Here is a 13,625-nt window from a genome sequence, read left to right as displayed (position 1 = left end):
AGCAGAGGTCTTGGCTCTTAAGCAGACCTTACTTGACCCTCGTAAGAATCCTGCTGGTTATTATAAAGAATTGTCCCAGACAGTGGAAGCGTGTATTATGAATTTAGCTGACATAGATATGTTGATGGGTAATGTAGTTCCGCAACCTTTGTGGGCTAAGATTCGTCACGAGAATCATGTGTAAGAGTTGGGAGATGTTAGAAAGGCGAACCCGGGGGAGGCAGAAGGTGTCTGACTGACCACCCCTAGGTCTACCACTCCTTCAGAGAAGGGACCGAGCGATGTCGAGAGGCCTCCGACGTGAGGGCCCTCTCGTAGAATCTTACAGCAGAGTAACCACACCACTACAAATGTACACCACACGTAGATAGAGTTTTCAATCTTTATCTGGCAATAAGTATCATTTCAATATATACAGCAGATCCCGAGATCTGGAAAGTCTCGTGACAAGGGGCAAGGTAGCAGGACAGTCTTATAGATGGTCGGTGGCAAGGAGACTCTACGCACAGCTCTCAATCCTCGAGCTGAGGGGTTCCGGAAGGTTGGGCCGCGGCAGCGCCAGCAGGCTCCAAGATGGTTCAGCGAGTGTGGACCGCGGCAGCGCCAGCAGTTTCCAAGATGGTTCAGCGAGTGTGGACCGCGGCAGCGCCAGCAGGTTCCAAGATGGTTCAGCGAGTGTGGACCGCGGCAGCGCCAGCAGGTTCCAAGATGGTTCAGCGAGTGTGGACCGCGGCAGCGCCAGCAGGCTCCAAGATGGTTACAGCAAAGATGGACCGCGGCAGCGCCAGCAGGTTCCAGGTAGAACAGCAAGGTGAGTTCGTCTCAGGGTCAGCCGCGACAGCGTCAGCAGGGCTTCTCGACTCCGGGATACAACTCCCGTCCTACTCCGGGGCTGGCCCAGATATAGGTCTGGAGTCCTTTGATGTCCGGACCCTCTCGCCTGGGGGTCAGAGGGGCCGGGATGATGGTGTCCAGACACCCAGCAGGGGGTGGAGCCAGCGCTCAGGGAGGCCGGAGGCCGATCGAAACCAGGCATCCGGGGACGGTTGGAGAGCCATCGAAACTCCCCTCCCCTTGTCTCTGGTTGGGTGGCCACTCTACCACCCGGAGGGCTCTTGGTGCCTCGACGCGGGCTCGCTGGGGCCGTGGCCGCGGCTGGGCCGGGACCACGTGTCTGTGACGTGATGGGCCCAAGATGGCGTCGGCCTGGAATGAGGGTCCGGGGTGGGCACCGGACCGGTAAGGCTGGGGCGGCCCGAGTGTGCCGTGTCAGTGGTTGTGGGCCGCCGGGTGGTGGATCTGGTGGTTTGTAGGTCATGCAGAGGTGTGCCCGAGGCCGACCCGGGCTGGATGGAGGGCCGATGTCGTCCGGGGCCCGCCATGCGGGAGGGGTAGGACCACGCCACGAGGTCGGGTCCAACAGGAGATACGTGGGCGAATATTGTTGCTGCAGATGCTAGACAAGAGGGAGGTGCTAAACCTGAACCTTTAGTTTCAGAATTGCCAGGTAGAATTATTAATTTGATGAAAACGATGATGCCTGCATTACGAGTGAATTGGGATAAGTTAGCAGCATGCAAGCAGAAGAAAGACAAGAGTGTATCTGATTTCTTCACTAGGTTTGAAGAAACGTTTATCGATCATAGTGGTCAGGACATGAGTACGGAAGGTGGTCAAAGGTTGTTCGTGGATAAATTTGTCTTTAATTTGCTTCCCGAACTTTCTAATAAGCTGAAGGACTCTGAGAGTTCATGGGCTGTTTCTTCGTCGGCCCAGATATTGGCTACTGCCCAATACTATGAGAATAGGGATAAAGATGAGAAGGATAAAGCGGAGAAGAAAACGAAAGATTTAAAGACAAAAGTTCTTTTGCAGCAAGCTTATCTGCCTCATCAGAATCAGCCTCAGTTTCAGCAACCTCCACAATTTCAGAGATTGTTACAGAAGCCTGAGCCTTATGTTCAGCGATTCTTTCCTGGCCCTAATCAGTGTGCTTATTGTAGAGAGGAAAGTCATTTCAAGAATAGTTGCCCGGCTTTGTTGCCACGTGCGAATGGTGCACCTGGTCAGAGAGGTCGTGGTGGTTTTCAGCAAACCCCTAGGGGTAGGGGACGTGGTGTGATTCCCCCGAATGAGCGTTCTCCTTCCCTTCAGAATTCTGTAAATTATTTTGACAGACAGAATGTTCCGAGTGGTCAGTCTGCTCAGTATTATGTTGAGGATTACTATGTCGAAGGTGAGAGTTCTGGTTATAATGATAGCTAGGACAGCCATGGGCAAAGAGAGGGAGTAGTGTCAGTTCCAGTAGATCAGAGTGGACCTTCTGTTGAAGTGATTACATCAGGTGTGGTAGAACCTTTTCTTTTGGATACTGGTGCGACAAAAAATTCTATTATGCATTCTAAACTCCCAGGCGCACCTTTGTCTGGCTTGACCAATGTTTCAGTAGGATTTTCAGGCACCCCAGTTCGTAATCCGGTTTCTAGTCCTTTGTCCCTTTCCATTGGCCCTTGTGAATTGGAAGCTCCACTTATTCTAACGACTGGTTGTAATGAGAATCTGTTGGGTTTGGACTTGCTGAAAAGATTGTATGCGACATTGCATTGTTCTCCTTCAGGAGTACATCTTACTCTTGGTAAGAAAGTTATTTCTCCAATGTATTTGTCTAAAGATTGTTTGCCACTGGAATTGCGTTCGCTTCCTGATAAGCTTTGGGCTACGGGTCCAAATGATGTAGGCCTTTTGCAGATTCCACAGTATATTGTTACGCTCAAATCGAATGCTAAGCTACCTCGTATTCCACAGTATAAAATATCGAGCGATGGCGAGAGAGCTCTTTTGGCGATTGTCTATGATCTGGTTGAGAAGGGTGTAGTTGAAGAAACGAGAGGAAATGTGTGTAACAGTCCTGTTTTGCCTGTTCTTAAGCATACTGATGCTTCTAAGCCACCTGTGTATAGGTTTGTGATCGATCTTCTAGAGGTAAACAAGATTGTGGTGCTACAGTTTCCTGTGGTCCCTGATATCACTGCTTTGTTGACTCTGATCCCTGCTTCGGCAGCTTGGTTTTCTGTGATCGATCTAAAGAATGCTTTCTTTAGCGTTCCGATTGCTGAGGAGTGTAGTGATATTTTCGGCTTCTCTTTAGGAGGACAAAGCTTCCGGTTTAAGAGAGCTCCCCAAGGTTATTGTGAAAATCCCTCAATCTATAGTCAGGCATTGAAAACTCAGCTTGATGGTTTTGTGTTACCTGTTGGTGCTACTCTTATTCAGTACGTTGATGATTTGTTGATTCTGCTGATGACGAAAAGATTTGTAAAGAGGCTACTCTTTCGTTGTTGCGGTATTTGTCTGACCTTCATAATAAAGTGTCACCTTCGAAGTTGCAATATTGTCGCCAAGAAGTAACCTACTTAGGTCATCTCTTGTCGAAGGAGGGAAGGCGATTAACCCCAGAACAAATTCAAGCGATTGCGCAAATGAGTGTGCCAGCTACACAGAGAGAAGTTCGTGCTTTTTTGGGTATTACTTCATATTGTAGACAATGGATCCCAAATTTTTCTCTTCTTGCGAAACCTCTGTTTGCATTGACTACGAAAGATACTCCGTATCCTCTTCCTTGGTCTGACGAATGTCAGAAAAGTTTTTCTGAATTACGTGATGCATTGTGTTCGGCTCCTGTGTTGGGTACTCCAGACTATAGCAAGCCTTTCACGTTGTATGTACACGAGAGAGAAGGTTGTGCGTTGTCAGTGTTGACACAACCTTTTGGGGACAAGCAGCGTCCATGTGCGTATTTTTCAGTGACGTTAGATCCGGTAGCTAAAGCGTTGCCGAGTTGTCTGAGAGCTATAGCGGCAGCTGCTGTTTCTATCCGACAGTCTGCTGGTTTGGTACTGGATAACACGTTGATTGTGATGGTTCCGCATGCAGTGGATACCTTATTAAACAGGACCAAGACACAGCACCTTACTAGTGCACGTCTTTCAAGTTACGAGTTGACACTGTTGGCTAGCCATGTTCATATTAAGAGATGTAATGTGTTGAATCCAGCTACGTTGTTGCCGATCTCTACAGAGTCGGATGCTCAAGAACAGCATGATTGTTTTATTCGGACAGAGGAAGAAACAAAGGCTAGGATCGATCTGAAAGATACGCCTCTTGAGAATGTTGATGGTACTCTGTGGGTTGATGGTTCGTGCTTTAAGCTTCCGAATGGTGAAACGACTGCAGCGTATGCTATCACAACTTTACTTACAGTTGTTGAGACAGCACGCATACCACAGAATTCAGCTCAAGCAGCAGAGCTAATTGCATTGACACGAGCGTGTGTGTTGTCGGAAGGAAAGCGAGTGAATGTTTATACCGATAGCCAGTATGCGTTTGGTGTTGCTCACAGTTTTGGGCGTTTGTGGAGAGAACGAGGATTCCTTACTTCCCATGGCACGAGAATTCGACATGGGCAGTTAGTGAATGAACTCTTGGAATCTCTCACTCTCCCAGAGCAGATTGCAATTGTGAAGTGTAGTGCGCATAAGAAAGTTGTGGACGATGTTGGTCGAGGGAATGCGTTTGCGGATGAAGTTGCGAAGGAAACTGCGAAAGACATGATGAGCCGTATGTATGTTGCAGGCCCTGCAAGATGGGTAATGGCTGGTGGAATGTGTGAAGACACAATAGAAAGTGTGAAGATGATTCAGGCTGAAGCTACAGAGAAGGAAGTGAGTACGGGGAGAGAAAGTATGGGTATGTTGGATTCTACAGGTTGTTGGATTGAGTTGTCAAAACACCAGCGATGGTTGTTACCAGATGCGTATGTGCTCCCAGTGGTTACGATGGCTCATGGAATGGCTCACATCAGTGTAAAAGGGATATGCAAGTTGTTGGCTATGGTTTAGCAGAATGCTGGAATTCCAAAATGTGCTGAGAACGTGGTGAAACATTGTATGATTTGTCTGAAGTATAATCCTGGTAAGGGAACTCCAACTCCAGCTGGTCATTTTGCTCCTCTGACGTATCCGTTTGAGGTGATACAGCTAGATTACATTCACATGGAAAGATGCAACAATCTGAAGTATGTTCTTGTGGTTGTTTGGGCCTTTTCCAGATGGATAGAGGCCTACCCCTTGAAGGATAATACTGCCTTGTCTACAGCTAAGGTTTGCTGAGAGAGTATTTCCCTAGGTATGGTTCACCGAGAATTGTATGGTCGGACAACGGGAGTGAATTTGTGGGTCAAATTATGAAGAAGGTGTGTGCTGGAAGAGGGATAAGGCAGAAGTTCCATGCAGCGAATCACCCCCAGTCTGCTGGACTTGTTGAATGCTACAATGGTACCTTTAAGCTGAAATTAGCTAAGGTACAAGCGAGCACTGGTCTCACATGGCCGGATGCTTTGCTGTTGGCTCTTTTGTCAACAAGGACGACTGTGCATTCTCGAGTGGGACTTAGTCTGTATGAAATTGTGTTTGGTCGTCCAGCGAATGTTTGGGGTGTGCCTCGTCCGAAAGAATACAGCAGCATTGAGTACCATATGTTGGTGGATTAGTTACATGACTTGACTGCTAAATTACGTGTTCTCCACCAACAGGTCTATGACAGTTTGCCGACAGCTACTACAGATCCAGGACACTCCATCGAACCTGGACATTATGTTCTCGTCAAGAATTTCCAGCGCACCAAGAACTTGGAACCGAGAACGATTGGTCCTTATTTAGTGCTTTTAGTTACTAGAACCGCTGTTAGAATAGCTGGCAAAAAGAACTGGGTGCATGCCACCCACTGTAAAAAAGTTCCTTTGCCCTTACCATATGATCAGTGGGTGAGGGATGGTGTAGCTGATTCGGAATGTGAGCGAGTCCCTAGATTCATTCCTTTTAGTGATGCTCATTTGACATGGACTCGGTCAGAACGCGAGGATGATGATGTTCTGCAAGCTGCTGTGCCTCCACATCTGAAGATTGATACCACCAATCCGGAACTTTTGTTTCAAGATCCTACTGTGCCTGATAAAGAACGCTACAATTTCAGACCAAGAAAGTTTGTACATATGGACAAATAAAACGTGAAACTGGAATTTTTTTAGATAGTGAATTTACACCTTGTCGGATCAGGAAACTTTTTTTTCTTTTTCCTTTTTCGAGTCACCATCCGGACTCTGCTGCAGGGTCACGGTAGGAAGTTCTTAAGGGGTGAGCCACGTATTGACGCAAGGTCTGTGGTCTAGGGTCATTAGTGCGATCTTGGTGCACACTTAAGTGAAGAAGGTAACGACCTTGAGCAGCACGTTAGAGGATGGAGTTTTCTGAGTCTGACCAGAGTGTTAGGAAAGTGGATTCCAAAGTCCGAATATGTATATTGGTTCGTAGCAAATGTTTTTTAATAATGTGTTTTCTAATGCTTTTGAATGTTACGTTAGCTTGTGTGGGTTTGATTTTCTATGCCACACAACAGCCGCTTACATCTACCTCCCAACCTGTTCTTTCTTTTTCTACTGTTTCTCCACATGACTTTCATACGTTACCTGAACATGAACAGACACGTAGATCAGAATGTGTGAACAATTCGTTTATACAGCTGTTGCATCAGCATCAGCTAGTTGTGAATACCACGAATTGTTGGGTGTGTGGTCTTATGCCACATACGACACATAAGGGAATGCCATATTTGGTTTTGCCTTTTTCACCTAATGGGTCAGTTTGGGCACTCCAATCGATGTTTATCTATGCGAATAAAGCCTCTCCAGTGCGTTCTGTTAAGGATAATGTGAGTAAGAATGCTTTGGTACGGGGAATAGTCGATATGATTAGAGATATCGACGCGTATAATGCTATACCCAAAGATGAGGTGCGAGCATATGTTGGTTGGAATAAGACAACATATAGTGTTAGCTTGACGGAGAAAGAGAGACAGCGAAGATCTCCTCCTATTTGGATTGTACCCCACCAGGGTCATCTTTGTTGTAGCGTTTTTGCTTCCCCCTACATATACAGCTGCTTTCGACTACCACAAGGCAAGATTTGGTAGAGGTATTATCGATGTGGAAGATACTACCGCACAAGAAGTTGGAGACTTCTTTAAGGGTTTCCTGCCCTTTTGGAGTTCTATGGCTAATAGTAGGAATATTCGTCAGCTTACGAGAGTGGTTGAGGCCACTATAAATGAGACTGTAGGTGCCCTTAGTAATATTGCAGCTGAGCTTCAAGCGGATCGCCTTATGACATTACAGAACCGCTTTGTCTTAGATATTATACTGGCAGATAGAGGTGGAGTATGCAAATTGGTCAGATCTAGTTGCTGCGTTTTCATACCAGATAATGCCCCGACGGTGTACAAAGCCATCCAGAAGTTGCATAAGTTTGCTGAGTCTATAGACGAAGGTAACTGGTCGTTGATGGGATGGTTTTGGGAACTGCTGTCCAAATGGGGATGGAAGATTCTGATGTTTCTTGGTATGGCTTTAGCAATCCTTTTCTCGTGTTGCGTATGCATCCAGTGTGGTCCCGCCATTTGTGGCCTTTGTGCTACGATCTGCGTGAGAAGACCCGTTTTGAGAGAAGTGAAAGACAATAAGATGATGTTGCAGCAACACCTTGATGATCTGATGAGAATAGATATAGACCTGGATTCAGATTGACGTGAGTTTAGGTCATTGCCTACGTAATGGCAAAAGGAGGGTCTGAGGTTCCGTGGGTTTTTGGGACCGGACTCCATTTTGTTTTGCGTTGTTCGAGACGCCATTTTGTGTTGCCCTCACGTAGGCCGTAGTAGTAAACGAACGAACGAAGTTGCATGGGCCTCGTTATTCATGTACAATTTAACGTGGACCTTTTCGACTTGCGAGTGAACTGCAAGATGCTGACCCCTTCACCTGAAATTGACCCTTCTACGAAACTAGTTTCATTAGCTGATAGTAATCTGGAAATCCAATCATTGTTCAGGATATCGTTAGCCTTTAGTTTCTTGCACATATCTTATCCTACTCTACATCTGAATTGCTCTTTCCTTTATGTCTTTTCATTTTATGGGTAGTGGTTTCAATTATGGGTTTGTCCGGCTTTTGGTAATCGATTTTGGGACAGTCCTAATAATTAACCTGTGGGGTTGGTGCAATGTAAAGTGAGCTTTTTGGAATGTGATAATGTATAGAAATGTGTTTCTATTGGTCAGAATTTGCTGCAATGGGTGTGCATTCGTAATGGGTTGAAACTGTGCATAAAAGAAGATGTCTTGCTCTACACAAATTGAGCAGGTTCCTGAGTTGTACACCGTGTTGTATTGCTTGGTTCACTGTTACTAGCTGCAGCTAATAAATTTGATCTCTGACGCCACCTAGAAGTATTCCGTGTCTCTGTTTGCCAAGATAGGTGAATCCGAAAACATCGGGTGTGTCCCAGGCACCGCCGGTTCTGAAAAAGACCCGGTTCTTCACACCCTGCGCGCCGCTGCTTGCTCCCGAAAGCAAAACACCGTGGGAGTGACCAGTAAACAAAGAGGTGAGACATGCGCCCACCTTTGGCCATTTGCGTGCTTTCATTATTCAAAGCCACACGCAAAGGCCAATGAAATGTGTGGGAGTTGTCAGACCACACAGAGAAGTTTTGGGTAAGTTTTGCAGTGCTCACAAGAAGCTTCTAATAGAGCAGCGGATGCGCGCTGCGCTAGGCTCGACCTAAAAAGCACGATATTAAATTCAAAAAAATAATATTCCCACTGCCGTTGTAAGTCATAGGATGAAATGACTTTGCTTGATAAAAGCTGCCAGTTTCATCAGTTGGATAATGTAGAAGTGTGGCACGGTCTCTATTTGAAAAAATACTTTATATATTCAAAATCTATATTTACCAAAAAATGTCATAACCAACTGCCGTGCCATTGCCACCTGCAATGCTGTGACTCAAATTTACACCGGGGTTGCTGCGGCCACAACGCAGAATACTAACCACTATACGATCACGGCCATCTACTTGGGCTCTGAGACCTGGCTCTCATAGGCTGTATCACATCAAGCCTGTGTTTTTTTAAATGGGGGTTCTATGTATACTAAAAGAACTTCATATCACCTGCTCTCGCCAGCGCTCCAAATACGCCCTTCAGAAAATGACTGAATAAGGTGGAGTTTGATTCTATAACTAGGGGCTATTTTCCAGATGGAAATTCAAGAATATTCCAAATGGGAATTCAAGAAGTGTATTCAGCTCTTTAGATGTGGCTTCCAGACATTGTTGTATTATAGGTGAGGCTTCAAAAACTGGGCACTGACCCCAGGAAGGGGCCACCAGAGATGCGCACATCAAAACGTGGCCACCATAATTGAACACAATGACCTAGTGAGGCCTAGAGACGTGGCACAGTATGCAAGATATGATATTCCAACACTCACAGAGTTGGATCAAAACTCTAAGGCAGGCATCGAGAACTGGACACCATAACGCAGACAGGGTGTGAGGCACTTGGCACAATTCTACAGCTGAGGCTCCCAAGGTTGACACAATATTTCAAAAAAGGGCTTTGGAGCTGGATACAAAACTTCAGGTGAATCCTTCATAACTGAACAGAAGCATAAAATACACAGCCTTCACAACCTGATGCAGAGCTACAGGTGAACGCTTTTAGCTGGGCACAACACACCATGTCATTATCCACATGCATTCACACTCATGCACACTCATACACACAATACTACAGAGAAAGCCTCTAGATGCCACATCCAGAAATGAGGACAGTCTCCAAGATTGCTCCAAAATGGAAAACTATACTAATGAAAAGGCTAGAACTCAACCCAACACTGTAAATGTGGCCTCCTAAAATAGTAAAAGATCCAGCTGAGACATCTACATCTAGACACAATACTGCAGATAAAGGCTTCAGAACAGAACACCACACTCCATGTGCAACATCCAGAAATATGGACAGTCACCAGGCTTGGGCACAAAACTAAAAAATAACACTCTAGATGCATTGACCAGAATAAAACAGAACACTGCAAATGTGGCCTCCTAAAGTAATTCAATGTACCAGGAGAGACATCTACAGCTAGATACAATTTTCCAGCACGGCTTTAGTAACAAGATGATACCTTCAGCGCTGGACACATTCTGACAGTGATGACCTCCAAACAAGAGAAACAAAACTTCAGATATTGCCACTAGAACTTGATACAAAATATGAGATGCGACTGTGATAACAGGCACAGCACTCTAGATGAACCCTCCAGAATCAGAAACCATACACTGTAGGCGGCCACCAGATCTGAAAACAGTGTGCTATATTTAGTCCTTAAAAGTAGCATCCTTCCTCCTGGTGACCTGTAAACATTTTTGTAGAACTCCTGACGGAATAATGTGTACTTGACACAATACCCTGAGTGGTCTCTGCAGAACTAGATACAACTCTTCGGAGGGGCACCAGGTGTCGATGACAATAGGGTGAATTGGTCTGGAAAGTGAGTAGAAATTGTCCAGGCGAGACACCACAGTCTAGACACATTACTCCAATGGAGCTCTTTGGAAATGTACAAAGAACTGGGCATGAGGCTTTACTTGTTCTGTGCACAGTGCCTGGTTGTAAAAGTGCTTCCACTTCCACCTGGTTTTATTACCGCTCCATCTGCACCCCAACATTTCTTTTGGCCTCCTCCCTGTTTTATCATGTAAGTGAAGCTTGCAAGGCTGCTAGCTGGGCTGTAACCATCTGTACTGTAAAGCTATATATACACTGCTGCCTGTGCTGTGCCTGGTCTTGAAACAGTGAAGCTTGATCCTCATCTGCCTGTTCTGTAACAGTGTTAGTTGTGGCATTTAACCATCAAAAAATGTTTAGACTCTAAACTGTATTCTCTTGTATCTGTGCATATTTATAATAAAAGCAGCAGCAGCAGTTGCAGAGAGCACTACTTATTTAGTCTGTTTGGGATGTGTTTAAAAAACCAAGGCACTGTTGAGATTCGAACTCAGGATCTCCTGTTTACTAGACAGGCGCTTTAACCAACTAAGCCACAGCGCCGACTTTCGGTACATCCCTGCACTGTGCCTTTTGTGTGCCAACTGTCCAGGTGTCACTAGTACGCAGTACACATTTCTTGGTATAAAATCTTGTTTTTTTTTCCACAAGAAGAACAAAACCTGAAATAAGAATAGAAAACATTCACATGGGGTGATGAAAAACGTGTATCATTATATGTATATGTTTGCATTTGTGTTTCTAATGTTTTAAAGTATTAGTACCACAGCCTGGTGGACGAAGTGCTTTGCATACTTAAAAACAAACGAGAGTGCAACGATATGAAGGGCACCAGCATAGACAAGATCATTTCATGACGCCTACATAACCATGTGCTCTTTCCTTCACCTCTCGTCACCTTTGGACATCCCACCCACAAACCGAGGAACCGGCACCAGACAGGGTCACCATTAGTCGCGCGTCCTGGTTCAAAAAGGGGTATTTGAGAGACCCATGATAACATGGAGGAGGCTGGTGTGACAGAAAGAGGAGAGGACACTCTTAGCCCGCAGTGTCTTAACATGGCGTTAGCTGCACACACCGTGCTCCTGGTACAGACACCTGACCCCAGTTATTTACTAGATTAAACAAACAACCTTGTGAGGTGTTATTTGAAACTCCTTCTAATATATGCATTTTTTCAACAAGTATAAAAGTTAAAAAGAATTGGCCAGTACGGGGATCGAACCCGCGACCTTGGCGTTATTAGCACCACGCTCTAACCAACTGAGCTAACCGGCCAAGATGAATTTTTACTGTTGATGTAGCTCCTCCTCCGAGTGAGGCTTGACAGTTTCAAGTTCTGCACAGTACAGTGCGTTTTTCAACTAATATATCATCTTTTGTATTCTTATCCACATTCTGTCCCAAGAAAGAAACCCCATGGTGGACTTTCCACTTTTCAAGCTCAGCCTTTCAACGAATTCACAGCCCACTCTTTCCTCCCTGCTGTGACCGCATTGAGGGTACGATGTGACTCCAAGTCATGAGGAACGCAGTGCTCCACTACTTGATTTTCGGTTGCTATCCAAATGCATTTTGGGAGTTGAAGTCTGGTTTACTCACTTTAGTTCTTCCAATTGAAATAACACACCTGAAGCAAAAATATATAAAGGAAAAACTTTGAACAAGAGCAAAGTGTCCGCGGTGAGGTGGAGTTATTTGGTACTTTTACAAGTACAGCACATAATTGAATGAGCACATTGCTCGGTGCAGGTACATATGACGTCATCTGTCGGTGCTGCATGAACATTTCTGGACCACTGATGACGAGTTCCATCCCTGGGTAGAGGGTGGGGTCAGTGCATTCGATGATTTCTGTGCTGCTTTACTTGTCTCTAGCCATTAGGTGACCTGTGTGATTATTGCTGTGGGGTTCTGGCTCCAGTTGAGGTCCAGGGATGTGGGGCGAGGAGGGTGATCGTGTAAAAGTTGGGGTGCAAGTCACTGTGCACGTGTTTTGTTTACAATTTGGTATCTGCTGTCCTGACGACCCCAAATATAAAACAATGACTATAAGTTAAACAAGCATTTGCAATGCAATAGGTCTCGCATTAGGAACGTTTGAGCTATTGGTATTGTAAATGACACATTTTTTACTTATGTTTTGTTTTTGAAAATAGCGAAATTAATAGCTTTGTTATTTACAATGCCAATAGTTATAACTTTCGCAAATGTGACACCTATAGCATTTGTAATGCAATATGTGTTGTATTTACGTGACTTAAATGTATTGATATTACAAATAACAATGGCTTTACATTTTTTTTAATAATTAATACTTAAATAAAAGTTATTGTAATTTATAATGCCAATCGCTTAAACTTTTGTAAATAACTTTTGTGAAGATGATGTTCAGTGTATTTTATTGTGACGAAAATCCAAGAACAGAAGTGAAATATTAACATCTTTTTTTTACATTTGTAATAAAGCTTGAAACATTGAGAGAACATATTTGAAACAGTTGTTGTTGAATGGTTGCACAGATTGATGCTGTGGTGACGCTGAGTGATGTTGTGGTGGCGAACGAGTGATGCTGTGGCGTTCAGTGATGCTGTGGTAGCGCATAGCGATGTTGTGGTGCCCCTGAGTGATGCTGTGGTGGTGCTGAGTGATGCTGTATGCTATGCTATGTTTTGTTTTGCTATCCTATGTTTTGTTTTGTTATGCTGTGCTGCTATGTTTTGCTGTCCTATGCTTTGATTTGTTATGCTATGCTATGCTGTGTTTTGTTATGCTATGCTATATTTTGTTAGGCTATGCTATGTTTTGCTATGCAAAACTTTGTTATGCTATGCTATGTTTTGTTATGCTATGCTATGTTTTGTTATGCTATGCTATGTTTTGTTGTGTTTTATTGTGCTATGCTTTGTTTTGCTATGCTATGTTTTGTTATGCTATGCTATGTTTTGTTGTGTTTGGCATGCTGTACTATGTTTTGCTATGCTAGTATATGTTTTGTTTTGCTATGCTATGTTTTGTTGTGTTTTGTTAGGCTATGCTATGTTTTGTTGTATTTTGCTATGCTTTGTTATGCTATGTGCTGTGCTGTGTTTTGTTATGCTATATTTTGTTATGATATGCTATGTTTTGTTATGCTATGTTTTGTTTTGCCATCCTATGCT

General features: G+C 44.5%; 2 non-coding genes across 2 annotated transcripts; both read right to left on the bottom strand.

Annotated features, from left to right (window-relative positions):
• Positions 1–10,930: 10,930 nt before the first annotated feature.
• TRNAT-AGU (transfer RNA threonine (anticodon AGU)) lies at positions 10,931–11,004 on the bottom strand. Its single transcript has one exon. It is a non-coding gene; the product is annotated as a tRNA-Thr (tRNA).
• A 664-nt stretch (positions 11,005–11,668) lies between these two features.
• On the bottom strand, positions 11,669–11,742 carry TRNAI-AAU (transfer RNA isoleucine (anticodon AAU)). Its single transcript has one exon. It is a non-coding gene; the product is annotated as a tRNA-Ile (tRNA).
• Between the last annotated feature and the right edge of the window lie 1,883 nt (positions 11,743–13,625).

This window comes from Lissotriton helveticus, chromosome 12, assembly GCF_964261635.1.
Source record: "Lissotriton helveticus chromosome 12, aLisHel1.1, whole genome shotgun sequence".
NCBI lineage: Eukaryota > Metazoa > Chordata > Amphibia > Caudata > Salamandridae > Lissotriton > Lissotriton helveticus.
Note: the sequence above shows the minus strand (reverse complement) of the source record. Positions and strands in the feature narration are given on the sequence as shown.